The 7343-nt window shown below is 38.0% G+C and overlaps 1 pseudogene; it reads right to left on the bottom strand.

Moving 5' to 3' along the window:
• Positions 1–2768: 2768 nt before the first annotated feature.
• The window catches only part of LOC118660730, a 46139-nt pseudogene continuing 41564 nt past the window's right edge, over positions 2769–7343 (bottom strand).

Here is a 7343-nt window from a genome sequence, read left to right as displayed (position 1 = left end):
CACAGAGCCAAACCAGCTAGGGCTGTCTCTATATTTTTAAATATGTTTTTATTGATATCAGAGAGAGGAAAGGAGAGGGAGCGAGAGATAGAAATATCAATGAGAAAGAACCCTTGATCTTCTGCCTCTTACATGCCCCCTACGGAGGATCGAGCCTGCATCCCAGACACTGACTTGGGAACTGAACTGGCGAACTCCTAGTGTATGGGATTATGCTCAACTAACTGAGCCACAAGGCCTGAGCTGTCTCTATATATCTTTTGATCTCACCTTTTATGTCTCCTTTGGCCCAGACATTTTTTTAGTAATATGTTGCTTAATCTCCACATACTTGTGTATTTCTTTACTTTCTTTTTGGTGCTGATTTCTAGTTTCAAAGCATTGTGCCCAGAGAATACACTTGGCATGATTTCAATTTTCTTGAATGTGTGGGGCTAGTTTTGTGACCCAACGTATCCTAGGCTATCCTTGAGGCTGTTCCATGTGCACTGGGTAAGAATGCATAATCTGATGTTCTGGGATAAAAGGCTCTGTAAATGCCAATTATGCCCATTTGGTGTAATGTTTCATTTAAGTTTGCTATTCCTTTATTGATTTTCTGTTTGAATGATCTCTCTAGAGCTGTCAATGGAGTATTTAGTTCCCGAACTATGATTGTGTTTTTGTCAGCTTCTCCCTTTAGTTCTGTTAGTTGTTGCTTTGTATATTTCAGTGCTCACTGATTCAGTACATTTATATTGAGAAGTGTTATGTCTTCTTGATGTAGTGTCCCCTTTATCATTATAAAATGTCCATCTTTGCCTCTTGTTACCTTTGTTATCTTGATATCTATTTTGTCAGATATAAGCAAGGCTACCTCTAGTTTTCTGTGGATGCTGTTTGCTTGGAGAATTATTTTCCACACTTTCACTTTGAGTTTATCTTTGTCTTCATAGCTAAAATGTGTCTCCTAAAGGCAGTTGTATTTAAATTATTTATGAAAAAGATGCTTCTAAACAAAAATAATGATTTCCTTTTTTATATATTCTTAGGCAGTTACCATTACCAGTGTTCCTTATTTCATAATTTGGATTTGAGTTACTATCGAATGTCCTTTCATTTGATACTGAATGACTTCCTTTAAATATTTCTTATAGGGAAAGTGTGCTGTAGTGAATGCTCTCAGTTTTGTTTATCTCTAAGTGTCTTAATTTCTTCTTCATTTTCTGAAGGATAGCTTCACTGGAAATAGAAGTGTTTGGTTATCAGTCTTTTTCTTTCAGTACTTTGAACATATTCTCACATTGCTATCTGGCCTACATTGTTTTAAATGAAAACTGAGTGTTAATCTTACTAGAAATTTCTTGAACTTGGTGAGTTGCTTCTCTTACTACTCTCAATATTTTCTCTTTGTCTTGAGTTTGATTATGATGTGCCTAGGTAGAGATCTCTTTTGAGTTTTTCTACTTGGAGTTCATTAAGTTTCTTGGGTGTGTCAAAGATTTTTTTAAAAATGTCGTTTTATTGATTTCAGAGAGAAAGGGAGAGGGAGAGAGGGAGAGAAACATTAATGATGAGAGAGAATCATTGATTGGCTGCCTCCTGCATGCCACCTATTGGGCTTGAGCCCACAACCTGGGCATATGCCCTGACCAGGAATCAAACCATGACCTCCTGGTTCATAGGTTGATGCCCAACCACTGAACCACACCGTCTGAGCTCAATGAATTTTTTAATAAAATTTGAGAAGGTTTTAGCTATAACTTCTTCAAGTATTCTTTCATAAAAAATTCTTCAACTATTATATTTCCTCTACATTTGAAAAAATAATTATTCATATGTTAATATGCTTGATGGTATCTCACAGAGAATCTGTTTATTTTACTTCATTCTTTTGTCTTTCTGTTTCTGGATAATTTCAATTTCAGTAATTGTTTTTTCTGCCTATTCAAATCAGCTGTTGAGTCTATTGAGTGAATTTTTTACTATAATCATTGTACTTTTCAACTCCAGTGTTTCTATTTGTTTTTACTTTAATAATTTCTATCTCTTTTGCTTTTACTTTTTTTTGCTTTATTTATATCCTCTGCCATTTAAGGTTTCAGCATATCTAACGACCATCCTGTCTTTACATTTGTGCCAGAAGTCAGTCCATTGGAACCTCTTAGTGAAACACACACATCTTTTAACTGATTCTTCACCATAGAGGAATACTCCCTACCAGCACAGACATTAAGTTCTGTTTCCTTAATTTCTTTTTAAAAAATGAGCAACTCATTTTTAATCATTTTACTGTTTATACCACAGTCACATGCAAATTGGCACAACTGTTCCATGACAGAGAGAACAAACAGAGACCTGTCATGCAAGGTAAATTAAGGGAAGGCTTTCCTAGAGCTGGAGAAGTACCACAGAAACACAGGCTGCAGCTATGTCAGACAGCAGCACCAGGGGTGTGGGTGGGTAGGAATGGAGCGTGCTCCTACAGTAGCTGGCCTCCTTGTATTGGCCTGAGACCACTGTGGTTCCTAGGGGAATTTCCTAATATACTTGGGAGGCCGATCATTTGTAACCATTTATAACTGGGGTAGGGTGACATTTCCGCAGAATAAATTCTACAGGTTCCTAGGCAGGTTCTCTAAATCTCATCTGTGATCAATGGCTGGTAAATTAGGATTCTGCAAAAGTAATCCCATAAATGGACATCCAGGGAAGTTTTACAACCAGTGAAATTAGACCAAAAAATAAACAACCACACGAACCAAACCTACACACTGAACTAAATGATGTCACATCAGGACTTCTGAAAGAGCGAGAGCAGGCAAGAAGAACCAGAGCAGGCAAGATGACTCAGACAGAAGATCCTCATCCTTCTCTTCAGCCAGAAGGTTGGCAGGCTCCGTCACCTCTCCAGCTACCTTCCGTTTCTCCAATTCCCTCTCCGTTTTTTCCTTGAGAATCTTTTTCTTCTCCTGTATTTTCTTTAACCTATAGAATTATTCTCGCTCGCTCTCATCCACCTCTGCAATGATATAAGCAGGGGTGCGTTCAATCCTGGGAATGATGACATGTTCAATGGCATTTACACGCCCGTTGGTTATCTTAATAGCTTCATCCAAAGTAACAAAGGACGTCTGCAGCGAGGCCAGGTCCGCCAGGAGCTCCACTGCTTGGGCATAGCTCCTCCTTAATTTAGCCAGTTGTTGCCCACCTCTGGCTAAACCAGTCAGTTCGTAACTGTCAGTTCCTTCATGGTAACGTTCAAATATTGGCAAGGTAACACCTGCTGCATTATTTTTCTTTGCTCGAATCTTCACTTGGGCTTTATTCACATTTTGGATACCTATGGTGCTGAAGTCCCCTGCTGTGAACTTGGCCTCAGCAAGTGAAAAGGCAGCCTCTCTCATCACTTCACCCATCAACATTTAGTCTCTATGCTCTTCTTTAGGATCTGTCGAAATCGAAGAGTTAGGGCATCAGATTTTTTCTTCAGGAGGTTTCGACCTGTCTGTGCTCCTTTTAATGGAGCCTTCATGATGATCTGCGCCATTCGCGAGGGAAAGATTTCAATTCAGTCTTGGCCCGACACTCTGACGATGATTGTTCAGCTTCGGTTCCCGGTCGGGCAGTCGTGGTTGCCACAGGCCCACCCACAGCGTCTTCTTCTGCCGCAGTCAGCTGGTTGTGTCTAATTTCTATCTCTTTGTTGGTATTCTCTATTTAATAAGACATCATTCTCAAACTTTTCTTTAATTCTTTAGAATTATTTCTGTTAGTCATTTGGGAAAATTTTAGGAAGCTGATTTAAAGTATTTGCCTAATAACTTCAATTGGACTTCTACAAGGACAGTGTTACTGACTCTTTTTCCAGTGTATGGATCATATTTTAATATTTCTTTATATATTTCATAACATTTTGTTGAAACCTGGGTGTTTTAAATAATTTGACAACTCAGGAAATCAGTTTCTTCTTTCCCCAAGGTTTGTTGTTTGTTATTGACATTTCTGAACGTATTCTGTAAAGTCTGTATTACTTATCATGTCTCTAAAGTTTGCTGAACAGAGATTTCCTTAAATGTGTGGAAACAATACGTTTCCCAATCTTCGCTGAGCATGTGTGTGTATATTTTGAAGCTATCTTAACACTCAACTGGGCAGGTTACAATTCTGTGTTAGCCTTTACCTCCTATTTACACAGAACCTCCAAGGTTAGCCAGAGATGAGTGACGCCATGGTCTGAATGTTTGTGTCCCCAAATATTTACATCTTGAAATCCTAATCTCCAAAGTGATGTTATTAGGAGGTGGGGCCTTTAGGAAGTGATTAGTGACCTCATAAAAGAAGCCTGAGAGAGATTCCACAGCAAGAAGGAACCATATATGAGGAAGTGGACCTCGATCAGACATTGAATATGCTGATGACATGATCTTGGAATTTTCAGCCTCCAGAATCGTGAGGAATAAATGTTGTTGTTTATAAACCATTAAGTTTATGGTATTTTTGTTACAGCAGCTCAAACAAACTAAAACAAGGGTTAGGTCCTTCTCAGATTTTTTCTTAGCATATACACTGCTCTAGGCATGCATGCAACCTTCTAGAGCTCCAGGAATATGTCAAATCTCTTTCCAACACACCTACGGACAGCTTATTCTAGAGATCTTCTTTTTAAGTTCTTTTGTTAGCCTTCTGTGCTCCAACTGTTAACCACCATTTCAGATGGTCAAAATATTAAACAATTGCCTCTGATTTTTTTTGACAGATGCCCCGAGGGAAAAGCCTAGCTAGGCCAAGTAACAATAGCCTTGTTAACAAGAACCATCAAATAGGTAAAACGATGACAGTTCTCTGGGAATGGGTCTTTGGAGGAGGTCCAACTCCATTATGCACTTCCAAATGCCGTCAGGCTGCTGGTTTTCATCATGATTATGAGCTGTTGGTTTCTAAGGTACACATGTATATAATCTCCTGACCACCCTTCTACCTTTGAGAAAACAATGCATCAGTAGGACAAAAAGAGCAGTGAGTTATGACATCCTGGTTATCAGGACAATGTGTAGGACCACTTTGTCTATAATGCATCAATGCATGAGTATTTGAAAGTAGGGACAGAAAAAGGAAAATACAACCCGTCACTTGAATGTTGCTAATTGTTTACTTTTAAATTTTTAATTTGATTTTTTTAACAACCCTGTAAGATATAGTATATTCTTTCAGATAATGAAATAGAAACTCTAATGGGTTAGCTAAAGTTTTAAAAATAAAAACATTTTGTTTTTACTATGTGCAGTCAATGTGCTATGCACCGTACATGCATTGACATTTTCCCTTCACAACATCCTGTGAAATAGGTATTATTACTATTATTCCCATTTTACAGATGAAAAAACTGAGGCAGAGAGAGATTAAATAACTTGCCGAAGGTCTAGTGCAGTGGTCGGCAAACTCATTAGTCAACAGAGCCAAATATCTACAGTACAACAATTGAAATTTCTTTTGAGAGCCAAATTTTTCAAACTTAAACTATATAGGTAGGTACATTGTTATTAACTTAATTAGGGTACTCCTAAGCTGGCCTTTGCTAAAAACGTCCTCAATTTGATGGGTCGACCTCAGCGAATGACCCCCACTTCTTCTAACGCCACTTCAGAACAGACTCGCCTAGGCTGAAAACCAACTTCTGCGCATGGGCAACGAAGTTTCAATCACACAGTACGTGCGCGCCCGCACGTGGTATTTTATGGAAGAGCCACACTCAAGGGGCCAAAGAGCCGCATGTGGCTCACGAGCCGCGGTTTGCTGACCACTGGTCTAGTGGCAGAGCTGAGATTTGAATCCTAAGGAATCTAGATATAAAAACTAAATTATTTCCACTACGGAAATCTACATAGGATTGCAAGGCCACTTCTTTGGGACCACAAAAGATCACAGATAAGATGTAGGAGTATTAAACTGTAAAATGAAAATCACAATCCAATAAAATTAGTTTTATGTCAGTACACCTTTTAATCCTGTTTTAATTGGGTAATGCACTTTACATTAAAATTAAGCAAACACTATCTAAAGACTGTAAAGCCCTGTTAAACTTTCCATTATCCTGGGATTATTTTTACAAAGCACATGAGTTTGGGTCATTTTCTATAATTCAGGAACAAATTTTCCTTGCATAAGAGAAAAGCTCAGGCATAAAGAGGGTAGTGGACTTCCCCAGAATCCCCAAGGAATTCAGCTTCTGAGAAAAGTTGGGAACAAAATTGAGTTGAGGAGTAAATTCTCCACCATGTTCTTCCCACGCACTTTCTGCCATAGTAACTTACTTCACAAAAATAGTTTAGATACTCAGCAGAGTACTGTCACCACTAAGCTGAATTATGACAACTGCTGGAACTTTCCCATAGCACAGAGAAGTGCAAACCAAATTCATACCATTGATTATCATCTAAAATTAGGTACAGATTTTTCAAAACAAAAGAATGCATGATTCATTTCTGGTCAGCCAGAATGCAGGAATGTAGGAGAGAGTCGTGTTCTCTTCCTTCTAACCCCTCATCCTTACATGGAGACTACCTCTAAGCCACTTCACTTCTGTTCCCTGTTTTGGCTTTAAAATTAGAGTGGTCTCATTTCCCAGACTGATATTTTACTATATACATGAAACATCTTGTTTTGATTTGTTTTGACCTTTCATTTAAATTATTAAATATTTTGAGGCTTCATAGCTCAGGGGTTAGAGCACTGGTCTCGTACATTATTAAATATTTCAAACTCAACTAGAGTTTTCATAACTTTTTGGCCTGCCTTTAGAAGCCTTCATCATTAATTCTACCAAACTCTGATCTCAATTCCATCTCCATTCACTCCTCAGGTTTGGGGCTAAGTAGGCATTAACAATATTATTTATATGCTGACTTCATCACTGATTTTAATAGTTTTACATAAGTTTCTTCACAGTTCTAATTTGATTCCTTGATGCCTTTACATATAACTTCTTTGAATAGAATGCCCTTCTAATCATTGTTTACCCAGAAAATCAGTCAGCCTTTGAATTTTAACAGAGAAGTTGCCTCTGTATTTCACAGCACTTTGCACCTCCATCATAATTGCACTTATCACATAATTTATTTACCTGTTTCTCCCAACAAGATGAGAATTCCTCTGAGGAAAAGAACTGAGATCCACTCAGCACATAGCAACAGGGTCTGATGAACACAAAGAGCCCAATGTATACTTTAAAATTAGTCAATGATTAAAATCAACTTTAAAAACTCATCAATTTGGAATAATGGAGTTGTCAAGTCTGACTTTGTACAAACTCTGAATTCCAGAATATTTTATTTAACAAGCAACTACGTTTAAGTAAATACTTC

This window comes from Myotis myotis, unplaced genomic scaffold, assembly GCF_014108235.1.
Source record: "Myotis myotis isolate mMyoMyo1 unplaced genomic scaffold, mMyoMyo1.p scaffold_m19_p_7, whole genome shotgun sequence".
Classification (NCBI taxonomy): domain Eukaryota; kingdom Metazoa; phylum Chordata; class Mammalia; order Chiroptera; family Vespertilionidae; genus Myotis; species Myotis myotis.
Note: the sequence above shows the minus strand (reverse complement) of the source record. Positions and strands in the feature narration are given on the sequence as shown.